Source organism: Rissa tridactyla, chromosome Z (genome assembly GCF_028500815.1).
Source record: "Rissa tridactyla isolate bRisTri1 chromosome Z, bRisTri1.patW.cur.20221130, whole genome shotgun sequence".
Lineage (NCBI taxonomy): Eukaryota > Metazoa > Chordata > Aves > Charadriiformes > Laridae > Rissa > Rissa tridactyla.
In genome coordinates this window covers 47,714,312-47,737,703 of record NC_071497.1, presented here as the reverse complement: position 1 = coordinate 47,737,703, position 23,392 = coordinate 47,714,312, and positions in this window count along the sequence as shown.

Sequence of the window (23,392 nt, the reverse complement as noted above, 5' to 3'; positions counted from 1 at the left end):
AAGGACAATATTATAAAAGACCGTAATTTCCCTGTTGTTCATCTGTTGCAGGGAAGATGCAAGACATATTGGGATTTGCCCTGGGCACTGAAAATTTCTGGACTTGTTACCCTTCTAAACAAGTCCACCATACAAGGTGACAGAAATGTCTTGCCAGCTATGTGTAAGAGACATGTAAGTTCTTTTAATAAAAGCACGTGTTAGGACTTGGTAGTGCAGTGTTGCACAGAGATAAGTGTAACCCATATTGATGATGCTGGACAAAAAGAAATTAGATCCTTAGTTCTCCTTAACTGTTCTTGTTAAATTAAAATTGAGTTTAAAACATTTGTCCTACTAGAAGGCTGTTTTTTTTTAATTTGGCTCCTACACAAAACTTTGTGTTGCATCAATGTAAAGAATCAGCAGCCAGCAGAAGAATAAATCAATTTGCAAATGTTCTTCTGAGAAACGTATTTGCCTATTTGATGCTGCCAGTGAGCAGAGATAGCCGGAATCTAACCCACAGAAATGACATTGATGAAATTGTACTGTAACTTGGTGGTGAGAGCACTAATTCCAGATTGTGTTGCTAGTTTGTTGTACAGGTGATATTCACTGCATTCCTTTTCCTTCCTGCATAATCATCGTAATCCTGTAGCTCTTAATTATTGTGAGTGCCCTAGCAAGGGCTAACAGGCATCCTTGCAGTGTTATCAGCCTCATTGAAAATATAAGGGCAAATCACATTTAAAATATGCCTTCTTTAAAAGAAAACAGATCGAATCACAAGCATAACATAATACCTTTGAAGGCTAAAATACATTATGTGTGCTGGAGAGCAAATCAACAACATGAAGCTGTTACCAAAATGCTGTGTTTGTATCCCTTTAAAATTCAACAAGATGGTAGTGTTGCTGTTATTTCAACTCTGCTGATGAACATAAATCAATGGAAAATTTTTACAGAAATATCCACCATGGGTTTTACTAACGTGACTTAACAGCAACAGTAGAGTAACCCTATGCTCTGTGATTGGTATCTGACTTCAAGTGCCAAAAGAAATAGATAATTGACAGGACAGGCAAACACAGTGCATTTCAGTCAAGTCACGATGAAGGACTGATTTATTACAGAACACAGAAGCCATGCCAGTGGTTGATGATCAGATAAGATTCATACTGGACACTTGAGGCTTTTGAATTTGTTTTCCCGTGCTAGAGAGCTCGTGTGGGAAAGAGGCATAGGGTATGACCTATGTCTGACTCAAAGCGGGAAACGAAAGAGGTCTGTTTTGAGGGTTATCAAAGTATTTCTCTTTTGTAAGACAGCAAAATTTTGTCATTTGCCAAACAAAAGTCAAAGTTTGGCTTCCTTGAAACAAACACCTAAGCAAATCTGATGCGTTGGCATATGATAATGGCAGGAAAGTAATCAGGGACACCTTAGCAGGAAGGCAATGACCTTTGTGCTCACTCCTACTAGCTTGGTTCTTAAGGCTAACTATAAAATGGGAATGAAGTACACACTATCTAGACAGGTCAAGCAGCTGTGATGCTCTTTGCATGCCTTGCTGCCAACTAGTTCATTAAGTAGCACTGGATTTGACTTAAACAGGAGGCATTTGCTCTGAACTAGCTAACTGCAGCCAGTGGCACAAAGAAGCTATAAAAGGACCGGAGTGGAGGCTGATGGGTCCATAGAAAAACTTGCAACAAAAGCCTGTGAAGGGAAATTTCTACATAACCTGAAGAAATCCTTATAAGAAAGTCTTTTTAAAGATGAAACATGCGTAGATACATTAAGATAAAATCCTTCATTCATCCCCACAGTCATCCTAGAGACACTGTGCAGGCAAACCACAATCTTCCTCCCTTGTTAGCATGCCAGTCCTTGATACAGAAAATTAGGAAGTAGACAATACCCAGCTGAAACTAGGTGGGAAATTTAGGTACCAAAATGTAATTATGTGAAAAAGAATATTGCCATAACACTTAATTTAATGGCTCCGTGTTATAAGATATGAATAGGATTTGTATGCTTTTGAACCTTGACTTGTATGCTTTGCCTAAGGAGAACAGGCCAGTTGATCTCCAACAGTGTAGGGTATCAGCACTATGGGCACGGGGATCACTTTTCAGTGAGTATAAAACAATAATACTTTTCATAACAACTCTGTAAGCATAGTCTTTCTATCACCTTTTTGATGTAGAAAAGACCTTTAAAAACAAGATGTTACTTGTGCTTTGCCTAAGTTTTTGGCCATGCCCAGAAAAAGTCTTTCTCTCCCTGAAGATAACGGGCCACTGATGGGCAGCTATGAACAGGAATGGGAAAGGACTAAAGATATCCAACAGGAAGGACAGCCTGAGCAGGGAGTAAAGAACTTCTAACAAGGGACATCACTGATATTTGTTTTCGTTTGGAGATTCTCCCAGATGAAGGAAGTAATCTAGTCATCTTGTTCAGTGTAACAGTGCCTAGTCCAAGCTCATGAAAAATATCTCTTGTCTTTAAGCATTAAATCTCAGGACTTCCATATAAAGATGAGAGAAATGTCCTGTCCCTTACACAAATACTTCCCATGACACACACCCCAGTCTTGGGAAAGTGGCTTTCAGACTTCCTCCTGCGACCCCGTAAACTAAGACCTAGCCAGGATGTGTTGGGTTTGGATCCCATTTTGCTTCTGGCTTTTAAAGTGGAGAAAGGAAAATAGGGAACTTAGAAATCTTGTAACTGCTCAGCCCCAGCACTGTAATATGTTTATTCAGCTTTGGCACAGAGCAGTGCCATTTAAGTGACAAACACAGTTTCCCCAACAGTTTTTTCCCTTTACAAGGCAATGCCCGAGTCAAATGAGGAATAATTCTGGTTTTCTTCCAATAACTGGACAGATCACTTTACAGCAAACAAGACTGCAGTACTATCTACTGGAAATATTGGTCTGAGGGTTTTGCCTCCATAGTCCCTGGGACAGTTGGTTCACAGTTCGTATTTCCAGATTGTTTTTGCATGGGCAAAGTAGAAATTTGCTGCTCATTTCCAGCTCTGCTTATGGATAGTTGCATACTCTGTTCTTCCCTTGTGTTTTGATCTAGGAAATATGAATTTAGATTTTACTTGCATTCAAGTGGAAGTAATTTTAGTAGGGATAATCATAGATTTTTTGTATCATTTCCCAAAATGTCTTTGTTAATGACAGTAAACAAGCAAGAAAAGTCTTCATTTTCTTCTTCATTTTCTTATGACTAAAGCTTTCCTGTCAGTTCTGCAGCTCAACAATAAAGAAGCTGGAGGATGTGATTGCCCAGGCTGATCAGCGTGTCCTGCTCTGTACATTGAAAAAATAAAAAGTTTGCTGTAATGCTTCAGAGTGTGTTCAATGGCAATGGAAAGCTTACCAAGGAAAGCAATAGACACTGAAGCACTGAAGTGAGAAGCTCACTGCTTTGCATTCAGACCCAGTTCTGGATCATTCCTGGTTCTTTGGCTGCATTCCAAAGGACATATAAAGCAAATATTGATCTCACTGCAAAACATACACATGACAGTTTGTGGTCAGGTAATGATTCTAATTTCCTTTTTTATTTTTTTTTAACTGAAATAGTTTCCACAACATAAAAATAAATCTCCTTTAGGGCTCTTCTGTGTTTCCTTTGGAAACTGCAAGTAAATTTTCTGTCAAAACCAGTTGTGTCACATGTGGTCTTGTTTCATGCCATTTTCCTGAGCATTTCTCTGATCCTTGTTTGCCTAATGCAGGCACCTTGACAATGTCAGTACTGACAGTGTAGAGGACCATAAGCATTTTCTTGATTTTGTGACAGTAATTTGTTGCTGTTGTGACAATATAATCCCTACTGTAGAGAAAGTAGAGTGTAGAGAACCATAGCACATTTGCAATAGTATCATGTGATTTATAGGGGTATGTATTTGATCTCTAGTAAACTGTGGCAAGCCTTTGACTGAAAAGGCAGCTATTTTTCCTGTCATGTGCTAGTATGTGGCTCTAGATGTGTAGTTTGTTGAAGCAGAAGTTCACTGTGTTGGGTTTTTTTCCTTTTATCAGTGACTTCAGGATTTTTACTGTTGTGGTGTTTTTTTCCTTTTACCAGTGACTTACAGATTTTCTGTATTACACCATGTGTTTCCAAGCATTTACATTTCTGTATAACTGGAAAAGCAGAACATCAGGCCAAAAGGTGGCATGACAAAATGCTGAATACACAGAGAGAGACTTCAGCTCTATTCTTTAGAGGGGAATTCACTTTTCTGAATTTGAATTGAATTCCTGTGTTCTCCCATGCTGCTACTGGTCCCTTCATGGCCCCATACCTGCTGGCGTAAGTGGCATGCCCTGTTACTAACACAGTACCAGGCTGCACTGTAGTCATCCTTTTGTTCACTGCTCCCTTGAGCGCGTCACTGGCTCTACTGTTTTGCGAATGGTTATGGGTAAGGGCTCGTAATGTGACCTCCAACAAATACCACTAAAATTATAAGTGACAGAAGCATGACAGGAATAGGGCATATTGTGTGTTCAAAACAGTAGTAGAATCCTGATGTTGTTTTAAGGGAAACATTTGTTGTTTTAAAACAACATGTTTAAAACATGTTGTTTTAAGGCTGCCCAGGGAGGTGGTGGATTCACCATCCCTGGAGGTGTTTAAAAAAAGGGTAGATGGGGCACTTAGGGACATGGTTTAGAAGTGGCTTTTGTCAGGGTAGGTTAAAGGTTGGACTTGATGATCTTAAAGGTCCCTTCCAACCTCAGCAATTCTATGATTCTATGATTCTATGAAGAAAACAGAGCTCCCCCTACTCCCTCTGCTCCTAGGCCGTTGGGAGTGTCGCACTGTCGTGTTTGTCATTCGATTCAGCTAAGCAAACTCACACAACTGAGCTGACCGCCCCACTTCACTTGTGCCTGTTTTGTTGCTAGCACTGGTGACTTAGGTCACTGCTACAGCAAATGGAGGAGATCTTTGCTGCAGTCAAGAGCCACGATGTGTGATGCTTACAGGAACTGGGGATGACAATTCAAGTACATTTGTGTTATTAATAGTGCCAACATTTTTTGAAACAGACAAGAGACCTACAGATAAGTGTAAGAAAAGGTGTGCTCCAGCTCTATATCTCGTAGTATTTGGCCATTTCCTTCACAATGAGATGACATGCCGAAGTGACCCAAGTAAATAAGGGTCAATGAAGCCTTGAATTTGTTCATTTCTTGTGGTGATCAGAGGTCTCCCTCATGTACATGTGTTGAATGTATCTCCTAGGCTTGGCTGATAAACATTAAGGCTCCTTCTTGCTGCTGAGGCGGCTGCAACTCCCTCCCGCTTTTTTGTTGTATAAGAAAGTTGTTGTATAGAAATGAACAATGGTCCATCTGGCTTTCAGGCAAAGCAAGTGTCCTGTTGCTTTGAAGTGAGGCTGTATATTTGATTAGTTTGTGTTTGCCACTTATTTCATCATTAAGAAAAGTATCAGTTAATACTAAACTCCTAAGCAAATGACAGTGTTAGTGTTCTATGATTCGATCTTATCTGTGAAGGTACAAGATAAGTACAAAGCTTTGGCTAAAGTGCTCTCTGTACTACTTATAAAGTGGAAAAACAACCTCTCTCTTCCTCCCACCCCAAATGTATCAGTTATGCAACATGTATGATAATGGAAAGCAAACAGAATTTATTGCCTTAGATGTCATATATATCTGAGCACCATGAAGAATTAAATTGCTACTTTATGAACAATTAAACCTCAATAAGTATAATTGTGTTTACTTTTGTACAGTGCTTTGTCCAGCCATGTCCACATATTCCAAGTGTGTCTATAATGCTACTACACTAAAATGTTTTACATCTACTGAGAACATTTTCAACAAATGTATAGAAGACAATGATGATTTCCCACCCCTGTAAACGTAGTCACTATTCAATGTGTAGCACACACACAGACAACAAGAAGAAACGGTTAGTCCTTAAAAGATAATTTTATACAGACTGTCTTTTTTCCAGAGACATTAATGTCTTAAGCTTTCGTACAGAGAATTATGTATTCCAGGGACATTTAAAAGTAGGGGACTAACCTGGGTACTCTAGGTCATTTCCCTGAAGGAAGTCTTCTGTATCTCCTGATACTGAGTGGCAGACAGAGTATGAAAATTGCCACCTGTAAGTTCATACTGCCCTTAGCTGTCCTTAAAGCTTTAAAACCTTTGCCTCTTAGAGAAGGCTAAGGAAGATGGGTTTGTATTGAAGAAATAGTAATTAAACAGGGAAAATATTTGTTGTTTTGAATGTTATCAATTGGATGATCTGAAGGACTGGTGAGATGGAAGCAAAAATTAAAGCTGTTACTTCTGTAGAGAAAGGATCCCTCCAGAGCACAAGAGGTATTAAACTTCCCAGAAGTTTTCAAACAGGATTGTTACCGAACTGTTGTGTAATTGATTTCATCCTAAAATGTTCCAGACACCTAGGAGGCACTAAGCAAGCCATGTACAACAGCTCCATCTCCACACCTGAGAGTTTAGGGGTTTGTAATTTATGATTTCAACCCTATCTTCCAAAACTTTCTCAAATGGCCCAGCTCTTGATTTCTAATTGTGCTTTTCGTGTATAGACTGGGCTTTTCCATTTAAATGCATTTGAGTTATAATGGCAACAAACCTGGCAAATACTATGGTAAATATTTTCAGAGGATTTGGGGACTTTTTTTTCCTTATTTTTCCTCTTTTTCTTGGGCAAGTTGTTAAGTCAATATTTAGCTGTAAATCAAATGTTTCGGAAGGTATCAGCACAATATATCACTGAGTCTATCAGAAACTACTGGGATTTATTGTAACTGTGGTAGAACAAATTCAGAGCTACTTGCTGAGTTTTAGCACATAAACGTATGGTTATTTTCTGATCTTAGATTGTATATGCAGCAAACCGAAATGCTTCTCCTAAGCTAAATTGACAAAAAAAGCAAGCGGCTAACAGTTTGAAAACCTTGTTGCCTCAACAGAAACAACAAAAAAAGAAACAGTTTCTCACCGGATAAAAAAATATTGAATACTGGTATTTGATTTGATGAGATTGAACTAGTACAGTAAATGTTTATATCTACATGTACGTTCATCACTGGGGAACAGTATGCATCAGATTTGCCTTTTCAGTGTTGTGTTGTAACACTGGTCAAATAGGCAAAGAAAAAAAATGTGCACCAGTATATTTCATGAAAATTAGTGTTTTAAAGACTATGGGTAAATAGCATGACCAGGTCACAAGACAGTTAAGTGCATACCTCCTGCTGTCTCTTTTTACAAACATTTATGACATGTCAGTTCATTCATCAGCTAAGAGAGAAAATAAGTCTGAAGTTCAATTAGAGAGTTTTTATTTTTTGTTTTTATGTTTTTATTTTTTTCCCTAAAAGCATTGAGTAAGTGACCTCAGCTATGTGACCAAAGAGGTTTGAGGGATCCACACAAGGGAAAGGAGTGATGTTTTTACCTCCTTTGCTATACCTCAGAAGTAAAGAAAATCAAGGGCATATTTAGACTGTAAGAGGCTTACTTTTTTGCCTTGAAAAGCTTCAGAAGTCTCATCTGAAGTAATTTCATTTTGTAACAATAATAGAAATGTCACCTTTGCAGAATGAATCTCACATTTTTTCCTGAAATTCTTCTTGTCCCTTAACAATTAAAAACTTATTCCCCCAATACTTTCAAGAACAAAAAATCTGTGAGAAATGCTAAGAGTTTCTTGTCTGAGAACTGGAAATAAAAAAAAAAAAAAATCACCAACCCTTGTGAAAATGAAGAACTGCTCCGTAGTACTTCAAAACTCATAACTCCTTTTATTCCATTACTTGTATGGATCAGTACTCACAGATAGGTTCTATATTTTTGTAAGTTACCAGACATGTCTCCCAGGAATGGCTGTTTGCTTTTTTCTTGGCTTTTGTTATTTTCAGTTCTATTTCTGAGAAGAAATGTAAAACAAATGGTTGCAAAAGGCCTAAGTCATAAATCTGATCTTTTACCTAATGCCTTATTCTGCTTATTGCAGTAGTTTAAGGGACTGACAGGACTAGTACCGTCTTTGATCTTTGTGAAGCAGTACGAGCCTTTATACCATGTTGGGCTAAGGGGCATCACCCAGACAGGGAAAACATGAATTATTGACATTGTTCTGTGCTGTTAAACTTGATGATAATTTGTTAAGAACCAAAGCATGTAAATGTCAAACAGGGAGTTTCAGACACTGAGTCAAGAACTTAAGTTGAAAAGTCAATTGTCATCTCATTGACATTTGGAATTATATCAGACTGAAAGCAATGATATTGATTCCTGATTTATGTTCTAAAAGTAGGAAGAGAAACAGGCCATATAGTTTTCATGCCTTTTCTTAACGTGGGTAAGACACAAGGTGTTCAGTACTTGTCAGGTTTCTGCACATCTGCCAATTCTTCTGTCCCCATGCTTTTTTGATCAACTGGGTAATTTCAGTAAAATTTGACAGAGGGGCAGAAGTCTCAAAGACGATTCATTTTCTGTGAACACGCTGAAAATTAGTGATTGGTTAGAAGGTAATACCACTACTTGAGGGGACGTTGGGTGAAAATCAGCTATTGCATTCTCAGCTTTCATCTTACTTTCCGGCCAACCACACAAGACAAACATAACACTGGCCTTAGCCAGCATGGAACATATTTTTGTCACTGGCACTATTGGAGAAGATGGGAGACTGCAAAGGATTGAAGTACTGGGATAGAAAGAGGGATTTAAGGGGAAAAGGGCACAAATATAAAAGAAAATGGGCTTCACTAGTTCTCAGGATTTTGGAACGTTATTAAATTACATTACACTGCTAATATAGTCGTTTCCATGTAGTGGTACCTTCTCCAGCAAACAAATAAAGTTTACAGTAAGAAACATGAGTTTAAGTGGTAACCAAAACTAGAACAAGGTATCTTCATTTTACCTTTCTTGGATTGAGGGGAAGGAAGAAAGAAGGAGGATAAAACTGGGATGTTGAGATACCTATGTTAATGGAGCATATTGATAGTTGATTGGGCTACCTTCTTTTGATAATTAGTTTCACGGAGAATTCTGGATTCTATGTACTTCTAACCAGTATGGCTATATTTTAAAGTTTGGCAAGGTGCCTACAGCACCAAATGCATGTGTGTTTGTGTAGCATAAATGTTGTAAGTCATATATGAATCATATGGTATCCCTGCTGGGTTGAAGGTAGTACGATTGTCCATTTTTATTTCTGAAGGATCTGCCTCTCCACTTTCCCCCTCTTCAAAAAATAATTAATATATATATATACTTACAATATCATATAGGAAATAGAGCACTTAAAAACAAGGGGATTTATAGTTATGAAACAGTTATATTTATATGAAAAGACCTATTGCAGACATAATAAACAAAGTTGTTACTATTACCAGGGTCAAAGAAACGCGTATTTAAGCCAAACAACTTAATACTCCAACCCATGTTTTCTTTGTTGTAAAGTTTTATTTTGGTTATCTTGAGGAAAAATATGTCTTATTACATAATTAAAACTGTTCCATGGATATTATAACAATTAACATCTTTATCAATTGTCAGAACAGCTCACTGCTAATTCACTTATCAATACTGTTTCATGAGAGTAGTGGTGCATCCTTAACATAATAAGAAAAGTATTGAGCACTATTCGTATTAAAATTATCTCTGTGTGATTGCATTTGAGAGAGATCAATATATGTCATTGATGTGACTTATTTCATCTTCATATTGTCTTTGTAGAGGCAATTTGTGGTAAGTACCTAGTTCATTATACTGTTGTTGAAAGACCAGAATATATGTGAATTTTTTGTTTATGATGGTACATTGTATTGTGAAAACAGAAGGTGGAGTGAGCTTGGTTCCAGATTTCTTTCAGAGAATTCCAGATAGGGAGGTTATGTCACAAAGACTGTTATGCCTTACTGAAGTGCTTTGCATAACCAAGAATATCTTGTTGAGAGCTGGAATCAACATGGATAACTCCGGAAATTTTTCGTAATGGAAAATGAAATCCTCCTCATGTGGTATTCCTTTTATTTAGAATGATCTCTTCCAATTAACTGTGGGTTTCTTCTTCAAGATTAACATTCTTTAAATTCTTTGAAATTGAACATATATCTTCATTTTAAATCATCTATATATAATGAAAATTCTAAGTTAAGAGAAAGTAAGAAATTTCAAGGAATGAAAAACAGTGAAGTTTTGTGGAATAATGTGAGGTGAATGGGAAGGTATAAAACTGTAGGAAGTGCACATTTTACTAGCAGTCTCAGATGAGAACATGGCTGGTAGGAGACCTGTAATCCAATAGAGGTAAATAGAAGTACCAGGCAAATGAGAACAAATCCTGCAAATGAAGATTAGGAAATACAACAGGTACTTTTTATATAAGAGTAATACAGCAACATTCATATAAAACAGTGTCTAATCACTTGAATGGCCAATTATATTTGAGAAAAATTATTGGCATAAAGCAGATAGCAGATACAGGTTCTTTAGGAGTCTGTACTGCTTAGAGATCAGCCCTTTGACAGTCGGACAAAAAAATATCATCAATTAAATTAAAACTTTGGTAGAAAAGCAGGCATTAAATGAGGTGTGAATTTGAAAAAGCACACAGATGAATGTTGAACTTGAAATCTGCTTATAGTCCCCTGATTTGAACTTCCATGAAAAAAATTACATTTTCTCCATTTCAAAATCATAAGCCCTTCAATGACAAAGCACCTTCTGTGGAATGGTTGTTCAGATACCTTACATGCAAGCATAATAATTTTCTGTGAATATTCAGAATGTTTGAAACATCCTTTTTCAGTCTTCAGCATAGAAAAGAATTTATGCAAAAATGTATTCACAAAAGGTAAGGAAAGTACTTTGAATGTTGACTAATAGCTATAATTGCTGATTCTGTTATTCAGAGAAAAAGTGTTGTAGAGAATGAAGTTATTTTTATGGCTGGATATAAGCAGTGAAAAAGAATACACCAAAATGTTTCCCAACATAGTATCAGGGGAACAAAATCAGGCAGAAAATACATAAAATTATAAAAGATAGTGATTGAGATTTAAATAATATAGGCTGCGGGATATTGTAAATATCTTTGTGACAATATTGTGACTAGGTCTTTGAGCGGCAAACATCAGAGCTTGAACTCCCTTAGGTTTCACTGTGGTCAGAAATACTTCTTCATTTAGATCTTCATTTAGATATACCTTTTTTTCTCTAAATATTAAGCAGTTAAGTTTGCAGTGTAGTTTAAGGGATTCAGCAAGCAGGACTGATCTTCCTGAAATCCCCTCTTACAACCCCAACGCTTTCAGGGCCCTGCCACACAATCATTTAAGAAACAATGAATGTGGTGGATGTTCTTGTGCTCTGAGTGCATAGAGGTAGAGGCTGCAATACTGCCAGTAAAGTCACACTCGTATTGGCTGGGCAGGCTCTATGTTTCTGTTAACATAAATAGAAATGGGTTAGCTTAAACCAAACCTGAAGCTGGGTGATTTTGTCCTGAAGTGGCCCAGGATGGAGAAATGGAGGCAACTGCTTGTCTCGTTCCAGCTGGAAAGACAAGATGTCTGCTACAATTACTATATGTGGGTTCACTGGCCTCTGGGAGGAAAACGATAAATTTCAGATCTGTCCTCCAGAGGGTGACAAGATTAGTATTAGCTTTATTCTCTCCCATCCTCTGTATTTCGGTATTCCAACCACTGGCAAGTCCACAGTGAAAATGATCAAATCAAATGAAAATCAGCTACATAGTAATCTTACCTCTAAATAAGTGTCTGTCCTCATTTTGTTTTAGTAAGGCAGGACTAATTTTTCCCTTAGAAGAATTTTGATAGTGCTATTGCACTATGAAATAAAGCACACAGAGAACTGAGATCAAAAAGTAGATGAAATAAATGTAGATTTCATTAAATTAAATACCTTTTTTTTTGTAATTAAAGATTACAATTTTTAGGTTTGACTTAAAGCACATACCAATAGTGTTAGGGAAATTAAGTTAGCATCAGGCAGAGCTAGGAAACTATTTCACTTAGAAGTTACATTTCTGCTGTTTGAAGATGGGTTGGGAAAGAAAATTTTACAGATAAACAATGGACTGCATGGATCCTAATATAAATCAGCTCTTCTGAAGGCTGTGGAGTATGCTGATTTAATCAAATTTTGGTGTATTTGCCACAATATTTCTAAACCATAGTTTCTGTGTAGCTTCAGATGGAAATGTATTTATTTGATGTAGCAAACAATTTAAAACTTATATATTTTCTTAACGTGTTATTCTTCCTCTCTCATTTGTGCTTTAACATGTCTTCTTTTTCACTCAGTAATGTGGACCATCACAACTTCCATTGGTTTATTGTTTGTAATTAATATGTCAACTCTGTCTGTTCTTTGATATGCTATCTATAGTCAGTTGCCAGCTAAAACATCTCCTCTGTGATATGAAGATCCTCGGTGGAAGGGTTGAGTGCAGTCCTATCTCTGCAAAGAACATGACTTAGTTGCAAAATTTTATACCACTATCTAAGTCCAGTGCACCCAGTTGAACTTCTCATCAGTAGGATATTACATGCACGTACCTTGCGGTTTGGGCAGCATTGTCAGTAACTGGTTTTTTTGCAATAATGTCTGATTCTCTGAACATGATGCATAGGGTATCGGTCATGTCATTTTAAAGCAAAGTAATACGGATCTCAGAGAGATGTGTTCCTAGAATGGCTCCTGCCTAATTTTTGTAGACAGACCCCAGAAATTCTCTAAAAGAACTTAAAATCCTAGCGGTTATATCTCAGTAGGTCCTTAATCCTACTGAACAGCTCAGTCAGTACACAGGACTGCCAAGCAGACAGATTATGTCACCACAATTTACTCTAACCAGGAAGGTTAAACAAATGACATTTTATGGCAAGAATTCTATTTATTTTGACCATATCAAAAAGTTTCACATTAACTTCAGATTTCTCATGCAGGGTTTTGCTGTGTTCTATCACAGAATCAGCTGTGAAAGAAGAAAAGACAACAGGGGCAGTCCGGAGACAGGAGGGAGAAAAAATTTAGCAACATATATGTGCAAATAATAATGATCTGCTTACAAACAAGTGCATACACACAAGAACACACAAAAGTAGACACAAATATGATAGCGTATTCTTATTTTGAGTATTTGGTCAATATGGAACAGAATGGTCATTTTTCTAAAGCTACTTACTTTGACACTCAAAAGAGAAATCTTATAAGCAATGAAAAAAATATTATCACCAGACAAGTGGAAATGTTATACACATTTTATGAAATGGAGATAGACACAGACGTATGAATTTCCTGACTCAATGTGATATACAAGATACATGGACCTACAGGAATACATTTGACGTTTTCAGTAGGTTCAATCCTGGGAAGACCCCAAGGACTATTAAATAATGAATAAAATATCACCAACAATGATGAGTTATTCATGACACCATTTCCTGCCATAAACTCAAAGAGTCTTTTCTGCTGAAAATATATCAGATATTGGAAGCTGATAATTTTTCATATTTTTAGCACTTCTAGCCTATATACAGATCAAAACTTGATTAGAGCTTTATCTCTGCTATAGCAATATTTGCATGATAGAAGGAAAAATACGTTTTTCCTTTTGCAAAAGTTATTCAAAATAATATGTCAGTATCAATAGGAGATAAATCAATTCTCTCTCTTCTTGCATTTAGGACTACTGCTCACTCACATTTGGCTTTTCACATTTAATTATATAGATTTCTCAATCCATTAGCTAATAGCTGTTGAAACATAATGCTCAAACAAGAGGGTTCCAGGAGGAAATCTTGCCTGTTATATAATCAGCCAACTTAACAAACTAAAAAATTTGGAGCTAGGACCTCAAGCTGAGGAAGGTAAAAATCTCAGAGTGTGTTTAGGAAGAATATGCTGTGTGGCTACCAGTTTTGGGATTTTGTGAGTCTGTTAGATTTTCAAAAGAAACCGCAGTTCACTGTTTCTACTATTACTATTTATAATAATTAATAATAATAATTTGAATTTACAGAAGGAATTGGAGGCATACATTTACAGAATATGAGACAGGTATGCACCCATATTCTTCCACAGAGACCTAATGAGTTAAATTTAGTTTCTTTATGGGAGTAAAGTTCAACTTTAGAGACATTTTGAGGATTGGCCCCCATTGCCTCATGATAAGAAGATCAGAGTTGCAACACAGATGTAAGGATCAGTAAGAAGTTTCCACAGCTCTTCTTCTGTTAGATCATATATTATTTCTCGTGTTTCCCTGACTTTTTCACTTGTCTAGCAATTCTATAGTGGGAAATGGTAAGAGGTAGAGAGAAGGGAATTATCTGCCATTGCCATCTCCTGTGCCTCTGGCTACAGCTCTGATCTCCCTGTATTCACACATTATTAATGATTTCTATCAGAATCTATTCCTGTAGCATCCAAAATGGGTTAGATATCATATGAACATAGGAGAAGGGCACTGTTCCCACCCTGATTATTTAAAAAAAAGTAAAAACTCATCAGATGATTCATGATAAAATCATCACTAAATGTCAACTCCAGTGAGCAAGCAATAGTTTGGGTCATATACACAGAAATTTTTAAATGTGTCTTTGGATATTTTGCTGGGCAATTTCTTCCTGTAATGTAGAAATGCTGATAAAGTTAGTATTTGTGAAGTTATCAAAGGAAATCAAAAAGGTCACTTCAATTTTTCTTTTAAACTATAGAAACTCCTCTGGTTTTGTAGAGTAAATGTGTGTTCCCTGAGGCAGTGCGGAATGAGTAGTTAAGAAGAAAATATACGGGGTTTTTTATTAAAGAGGAAAAATCATTCATGAGCAATTATAAAAGACATTATGAATCTCCGAATTCAGAGTAGCCCCTTCTTTATTATAGTCACAAAAAAAAAAGACAAAACCATGAAAACATGCCTTTTAAGAATTTTCTTTTTTTCTTTTACCAGTAGGTACTCATTTTTCTCCCTTTCTCTGTTTTCACACTCATATTAATCAATTAAGATCTTATATCAATGACTTAAACCCATTAATGCTAGAATTCGCATTTACAACCAATTTTAAGCGAAATTCTCTCAGTAACAAGTTGCAGAATAAACATAGTTCCATTTTTCTTTTCACAATCTTTTCCAAGTAATATCCCCCAAAATCTAATTCTTAATCTTTGAATACAGTTTGCCATTCTAAGAGGCTGTATTTGTATCTGGCAGCTTCATCAGCAGCTGGAAAGCTAAACCAAATTGAAAATTGTATGAAATATTCTGCTGTCTTAATTTCATTCTTTTTAGCCACCCTTAAACATATATAGAGATATATATGTGTGTGTGTATATGTATACATATATATATATACACACACAGAGCTTATGGACAAGGTTGCCCAGCATACACAAACCAGTGCTTTCTTGGTATGATAGGCATGAGACAAACGGTGCTCAATTTGCAAAATTAACACATAAATTTCTCTCTTTTTTTGTTATCTATTTGGAGGTTATGTTTATCTTGTCTTCCGGATGCACTTGGATCTGAATTCACTTTCTCAGAGGTGGTTGTTTTCTGCCTTTTGTCTTTGCATTTCAGGGCAGTAAATCAAGTGGGTTTGCAACTCATGTGCTGTGGTTAACAAGATGGGGTTGTGGGGGGTAAGGAAGACAAAAATGAAACCTGTGACATGCCATCTCAGTTATCGAGAGGCTGTGTCCTCTGCTAAATGCTGTCATGAGCATAGACGGTCATTGTAATTCCATGCTGAATTCCAGCTGTATAGTAATGCAATATTCACTTGGCTGGCTAAGAAAAAGGCCTCACAAAAGGAAGTGATGTTTGAAGATCCAGGCTTTTCTGGCAGTCTACATGTCAATGACTAAGAGCAATCAGGAAGGAAATATATATGACAATATCACCTGAGAGCAAGAAGGCCTAGCCATGAAATTTATACTGTTGTAAATATTTCAGTTTCATGCGTTATATGCTCTTTTCATAGCTCTGTTTTCCCCTCCTTCTTCAGTTAGTCCTTTTTTCTCTACCAAAGGCTCCTGACTACAAAATAATAGCTAAAATCCAAGGATAAATGTACCCTTGTCAGGAAAGGGCCACTACTGCATCTCAAAATACAATTCCACTCTCATGATGGCAGTGCCTGAAGGTGGTCACTCTTCCCTGGCTTTTCCTTCCCCTCACACCCTCTCTCCCTCCATGGGAACCTCATCCTGAGATGTTCCTTTCAGACTAGTAAAATTGCAATAGACCTACCAGGCCAAATATAATCTAGAGGAACAAAAATTTCATAGAACTCTGGAAAGACACATTTATTTCTTCAGGAGCTTTAATAAATAAGGTCAGACTAACCTACAGTGACTTGAAAAACACCACAGAAAATTTCATATCACAGTAAAGGAAAATAAGGTCAAGAAGACAGAGTAGCAAAACTACTGCTACCATAGTCTTGTTACAGCAAAATTAACTTGGCCTATAATTTGAATATTGTTCCTAAATTGAGTCCCCATGGAAAAGATTTTACTGTTTGTCTTTTGGTGTTTTTAGCTTCAACTGAGTAGGTAGGCATGAGAAATATATTGAAGTGCATCTTAATGTATTGTTGTACTGCGTTTATCTGGGATGGAGTTAATTTTCTTCATAATTAAGCAGCCTGCATAGCGCTGTGTTTTAGACTGGTGATCAAAACAGTTTTGATAACACACCAATGTTTTATTCGTTGCTCAGTGGGCCCATGAGACTTCAGGACATCTAGGAAGGGATGCAACGTTGTGATTGAGGGATGGACAAGACCAACTGAGACCATTGCACAGGTGATCCTGTGAATACAAAATGTGCCATAATCAAAAAACGCAAGAAAGTAAAGTTTGGCTTTCTGGCAAAGAGGATGATAGGTGAAATACTAATATGGGGAGGCCTGGCAGATTGATTGTATCATACTGCCACAAATATTCCAAGGCAAATGCCACTTGCTTACGACAGTGGAAGCGATTATCAGATGGCCAGAAACGTATCCTGTGACCCACATCACTGACACATTCTGGGCCTTGAAAAACAAGCCTCGTGGCTCTAAAGCACTCCAGAAAAAGTCAAATCTGACTATGGACTCATAGTAACCTGGGCCTATCGCATCACCTATCATACATCAGTTGGTTGGTTAACCAATGGAATGGTTAAAAATTATACATAGAGTGATGGATGCTGGGACCTTCAAGCATTGGGATATAAATCCAGCAGAAGCCACTTGGCTGCTTGACACTAGAGGATCTGCTAATGAACTTGGTCCTGCCCAAACAAAAGGACATAAAGTCCCTATAGTGTGCATAAGCAATTCTCTGAGAAGGCATGGGTTACTCCTTCCTTGGGAAAAGGAAAACCCATTCATGGGTTTGCTTTTGCTCAAGGACCTGGCTGCACTTGGTGAATAATGCAAAAGGATGGGTAAATCCAATGTGCATGATCAGTTTAAGGAGATTTAACCTTGGGCGAAAATAATCCATGATCTGAATTGTATGTTGCCGTTGCTGTATGACACCAAAATTCTACGTCTAAAGTGCCAAAGTGTGAGTCACCCAAACCAATGGAGGACGAACTTTGTCAGAAACCAAGCAAATACAGCAATGATCCAACAGTCCAACACAGCACATAATCTTTCCTGTCCTGAATGACCATCACAACAGGTGGAATCCAACTCATAGACTAAATTAACTGAATGGACATTTGAATGGATGTTTGAATGAGGATGGTCCATAGATGTGAAGACAATGATATCTCTGTATATGTCAAAGGGTAGGGAACCCGCTGGAGGGGCGGAGGGATGTGTGACTGATGAAATTATATTGAACAATGTAGTACCTGAGCACGATGCAAATGGCATGGAATAAGGTAGAGATTGTACTAGCATGAAGTTAATTTTCTTCATAGCAGCCCATGTGGTGCTGTGGCTTTTGTGACAGAAACAGTGTTGATAACTTACTGATATTTTAGCTGTTGCTAAACAGTGCTTGCACAGCATCAAGATCTTCTCTGTTTCTCACTATGACCCCCGCAACGAGAAGGCTGGGGTGGGCAAGAGGTTGGAAGGGGACACAGCCAAGGCAGTTGACCTAAATTAACCAGAGACATATCCCATGCCATATAAAGTCATGCTTAGCAAAAAGGACTGGAGAGGGGTGGGAGTTTTTCCAAAGTTCCTTTTGCCTAGGAATTGGCTCAGCATCGATCTTCTGGTGGTGAATGATTGTTTTTGCATCATTTGAGAATTTTTTTCTTTTTTTCCTTCACTTAACGAAATGTCTTTATTTGACCAACAAGTTTCCTCACTTTTGCCCTTCTGATTCTCTGCCCCATCCCACTGGGAGTGGAGTGAGTGAGCAGCTGTGTAATATTTAAGTAGCTTGTTGTTGAAGGCACAGTCTGAGTGGGAGACCAGACCAGTAAATATGGGTGTAACTCCATATTTACTCATTTTAGAAAAGGATTTGAATTGAAAACTTATATTCTGTGGAGAAACCTTATGTGCTGTATATAGTCATCTATACATTGTATAAGTGTCTTCCTCATTTCAGCTTTTAGGTGTTCATTGGAGAAGATATTGAATAGTGGATTCTCTCACTTAAGCAGTGGAATTTTCAGCAATGAGATTTTTTAATTGTTCTTTTTACCTCTAGTCTAACAAAAACCTAAAGTTTTTATACAAAGTAAAAGTTTTAGAAAAATAACCAGCTTGTTGTTAGAGTTATAACAAATTACGCTCAAATCTTTGCCATGACAGAAGGAGTAAAATTTGTGTTCTGGACACACTGTTTGTTAGGACTGCAGAGTTAATCTGTAGGGAGTTAGATAGCAGTAGTGGTGGTGGACATATCCTCCCTTTCCTTATGTAATGCCTTTTATTTTACACACAGCAGAATAATTCAGATTCAGCTTTAAAAAATGTTTTAATTGCCAAAATGAAAAAAAAAAAAAAAGATAATGGTTGGGCACTGAGCCAAAAAGTCCATTATTTATAAAGGTTTATCTGAGAGGAAATGACTCAAAAGCAGAACCCTGTAGATGTTGTCTCTAATGGATGAAATAACGCCACAATTACAGTAAAAGAATAATTCATAGTTTGAAAACTTAAGATGACACAGACAACTGTTAAATGAAAAAATTATTAAAATAAAGTCACTGTCTCCCTCTGTAAAGACCAGTTCACACACACACGTATATATTCATATATAGATATGAAATTATAACTAAAAAGTTTCCAGGAAGTTATTTTGGACTTGCAATATACCAGCGGCCATTTAAACAAACTTTTTTACGTAACACAGGTATGGACCAACCTGTTGGTGTCAATAAGCTGGCTAAATTAAAGTCAATAGACAACATGTGAGTAGCTGGTCCACTGTCCACTGTAAAGCTAATAGACAGCACCTGTGCATCTAATATACAGTGTTCAGGCTAATTGACAACTACCTTAAATAAATAGATTACCTCCATTTGTGGCATGCTGTGTAGCAACTGGAGGAAAGTTCACATTTTATTTCAAGCACTGAAGTGTCTGTGTTTTTTTATCTTAAGATAAAATGGCCAGATTTTTAAGAATGACTTCTGTAAATGTTGTTTCAGGCTCTAATAACCCTTTTCTAGAGCTGTAAAGTGGATAAAAAACCTTTTCTTTACAAAATAGGAGCTGGTTATTCTTTTCTGGGAATCAGCAGTTCCCATTTGAATTCAAAGAAAATATGAGCACAAGCAAGAGCAAAGTTCTTTCTCTTCAGATTTTAAACTCGAAAATAACAGAAAGGAGAGATTATCTCTCAGAGACGCTTCTCTTGTGGGTTTTGCACATAACATATAAAATTTGATTTTTAAAGAGAAACCAGTGCAGAGAAACTATTTGAGTATGCTAAATATGCAAAATCTGGGAGGTAAAAATATTAAATTTTCTTGATAAGAAGATGCACCATTTGATCTCACTGACATACTGCAATTATGCTGTCCCTCATAATTTAATATTTGTCACTTATTGTCCCATCACTCATTGTAGTGCACACACAAAGCCTAGGTCTCTGAAAAGTGAATAGGAGAGTCCTAGTAACAGTCTAGAAGCAGAGGTCTGGAGAACTGCAACCACTATGTAGAAAGAGAGGAAAGAACCTGAACTATTGCACTTAGCAACTTTAAAACGTGGAAATGGAGATTTTTGATGGAAAAAAAGATGCTCGAGCCAATTACAGCCAGAGACCTGACTGTTTGCAAATCTCCAAGGCTATGGAGGGAGGACTATATGGAGGGAGGACATCTGGAATAGACATGATAGGATAGAAAAGAAAGAAATGCCATAGAATCATAGAATCATTTATGTTGGAAAAGACCCTTGGGATCATCAAGTCCAACCATCAATCCCACTCTACAAAATTCTCCCCTACACCGTATCCCCTAACACCAGATGTAAATGACTCTTAAACACATTCAGGGATGGTGACTCCACCACCTCCCTGGGCAGCCTATTCCAGTGTCTGACCACTCTTTTTGTGAAGAATTTTTTCCTAATGTCCAGTCTAAACCTACCCTGTTGCAGCTTGAAGCCATTCCCTCTTGTTCTATCGCTAATTACCTGTGAGAAGAGACCAGCACCAACCTCTCTACCGTGTCCTTTCAAGTAGCTGTGGAGAGTGATGAGGTCTCCCTTCAGCCTCCTCTTCCTCAAACTAAACAGTCCCAGCTCCTTCAATCGCTCCTCATAAGATTTATTCTCCAGGCCCTTCACCAGCTTCGTTTCCCTCCTCTGCACTCACTCCAGCACCTCAATATCTCTCTCGTATTGAGGTGCCCAGAACTGGACACAATACTCAAGGTGTGGCCTCACCAGTGCTGAGTACAAGGGGAAAATCACCTCCCTACTTCTGCTGGTCACACTATTTCTAATGCAAGCCAGGATGCCATTGGCTTTCTTGGCCACCTGAGCACACTGCTGGCTCATGTTCAGCTGCTTGTTAATTAGAACACCCAGGTCCTTTTCTGCCAGGCAGCTCTCCAGCCACACTTCCCCAAGCCTGTAGCGATGCATGGGGTTGTTGTGGCCCAAGTGCAGGACCTGGCACTTGGCCTTGTTGAAGCACATTCCATTAGCATTGGCCCATCGATCCAATCTATCCAAGTCTCTCTGTAGAGCCTCCCTATCCTCATGCAGATCAACACTCCCACTTAACTTGGGGTCATCTGCAAACTTGCTGATGATACGCTCTATGTCCTTATTAAGATCATCAATAAAGATGTTAAACAGAAATGGTCCCAACACTGAGCCCTGAGGGACACCACTTGTGACTGGCTGCCAACTGGATTTAACTCCATTGACCACCACTCTTTGGGACCGCCCATCCAGCCAGTGCTTGATCCAGCAGATCGTATGCTCATCCAGGCCATGAGCAGCCAGTTTTTCCATGAGAATTCTATGGGGAGCAGTGTCAAATGCTTTTCGAAAATCTAGGTAGACAATATCCACAGACTTTCCCTCATCCAATAATCAGGTCATCTTGTCATAGAAGGAGATCTGGTTCGTCAGGCAGGATACGCCTTTCATAAACCCATGCTGACTAGGCCTGATCCCCTGCTTGTCCATTGGGCAAGTAATGTCCATTGGGCTTGTAATGGCACTCAAGATGATCTGCTCCATGACCTTCCCCGCTACCGAGGTCAGACTGACAGGCCTATAGTTTCCTGGATCCTCCTTTCTGCCTTTTTTTTTTTATGATGGTGTTACATTTGCTACCCTCCAGTCCATTGGGACCTCCCCAGTTAGCCATGACTTCAGGTAGATAATGGAAAGTGGCTTGGCGAGCACGTCTCCCCACTCTTTCACCACTCTTGGATGTAACCCATCCGGTCCCATAGACTTGTGCGCATCCAAGCAGTGTAGCAGGTCACTGATCACTTCCTTTTTAATTGTGATGACCTCGTTCAGCTTCCTCTCCCCGTTTCCTAGCTCATGAGGCTGCGTGCCCAGGGAACAGCTAGTTCCACTGAACTTGAATATAACATTGTTTGAATACATCATTGAATACATCTTGAATACAACATTGTTTGAAATAATATCCTCCAAATTTCAAATATAGTATGTTTCAAGGAGGAGGATTTAATAAAAACAGAGGTTGTGGTAGGAAAACTGGAATGAAAGATTTATCTGGAAAAGCCAGTTTTGAATATGAATTGACATGAACCTGTCACAGAAGCCAGTGGTGGCCAAATACCTGAACTCTGTCTCTTCCTTTCCACTGGCAGCTGCAGAGATCAGTGGACAGGCAAAAGACTGAAACAGTCATTTGTTTTTCTTCCTTTTTACTATCTCCAGCTAGCCCAGATGCAGATTATTAGAGTGTTTCTAGTAGCAGGAGAGGGTGCCGCGAGGAATGGCCTTTCCTCCCCATTATTAACTGCTTTTTTGAGGAACACATATCCAGAACACTGAGGGAAAAGTATTTCCAGTTTGTGGGAAATCTCCACTATCTGTGAACATCCCACACTTCTGGAAGGTGATATAGATAAAGACCATCTCTGAGATACTGAAGGTGAATATTTTCAATGCAAGAGCAGAATGTCAGAAAAGCTGTAGTGATCTAACCCACCATCTGGTCTCTAATAATAACCGGGTAAAATAGGAAGACTGGCAAGCTCTACTCCCCTTCCCCAAACAGTCTCCCATTTTCACATTACAGTTCAATATTTTAATTTTATTTCTCGCATTGCCCTAAAAGCCAAACACTTTCACCCACAGCATGTGGAAGTTAGATTAAGAAGTGGCTTGTATGTTTTTAGACCAAGGAAATTCAGATATAAAATAGAATATCCCGGCCTTAGCCTAAATAATCAATACTACCTTTAAGTGTGGGTTTATATCAGAGTTTTGGTCTCATTTCATCATGGATTAGTATGGTCAACGAGAGACTATAGGCTTTTGAAACTGAAAAATATAAAGCTCTGATTAACTAGCTCTTCCAAAATCAAAACAAAACAAAGAATATGCTGTAGCTGGTCAAGACCATGTATCTCTCTGATTATTTAATTGTGAGGAATAATGAGAGGGAGGCTGTTTGGGTTTTCTTTCTGTTCCACCTTTAGCAGAGTGTTATTTTTTTACCCGAGAGCCTTTGAAAGACCTTAAGCTTTAAATCATCATTTTTCTCTGATGAAAAGACTTTATGCCTTTCTCACTGACCTCTGTATTCAGTACACAATACATTTATACTTGCTTAGGAGATTTGATTCAGGTTGAACAAAGTAAAGGGGCATCTTCCTCTTAATTGACTTAGGTGTGATATTTCCAGCCCATTCAT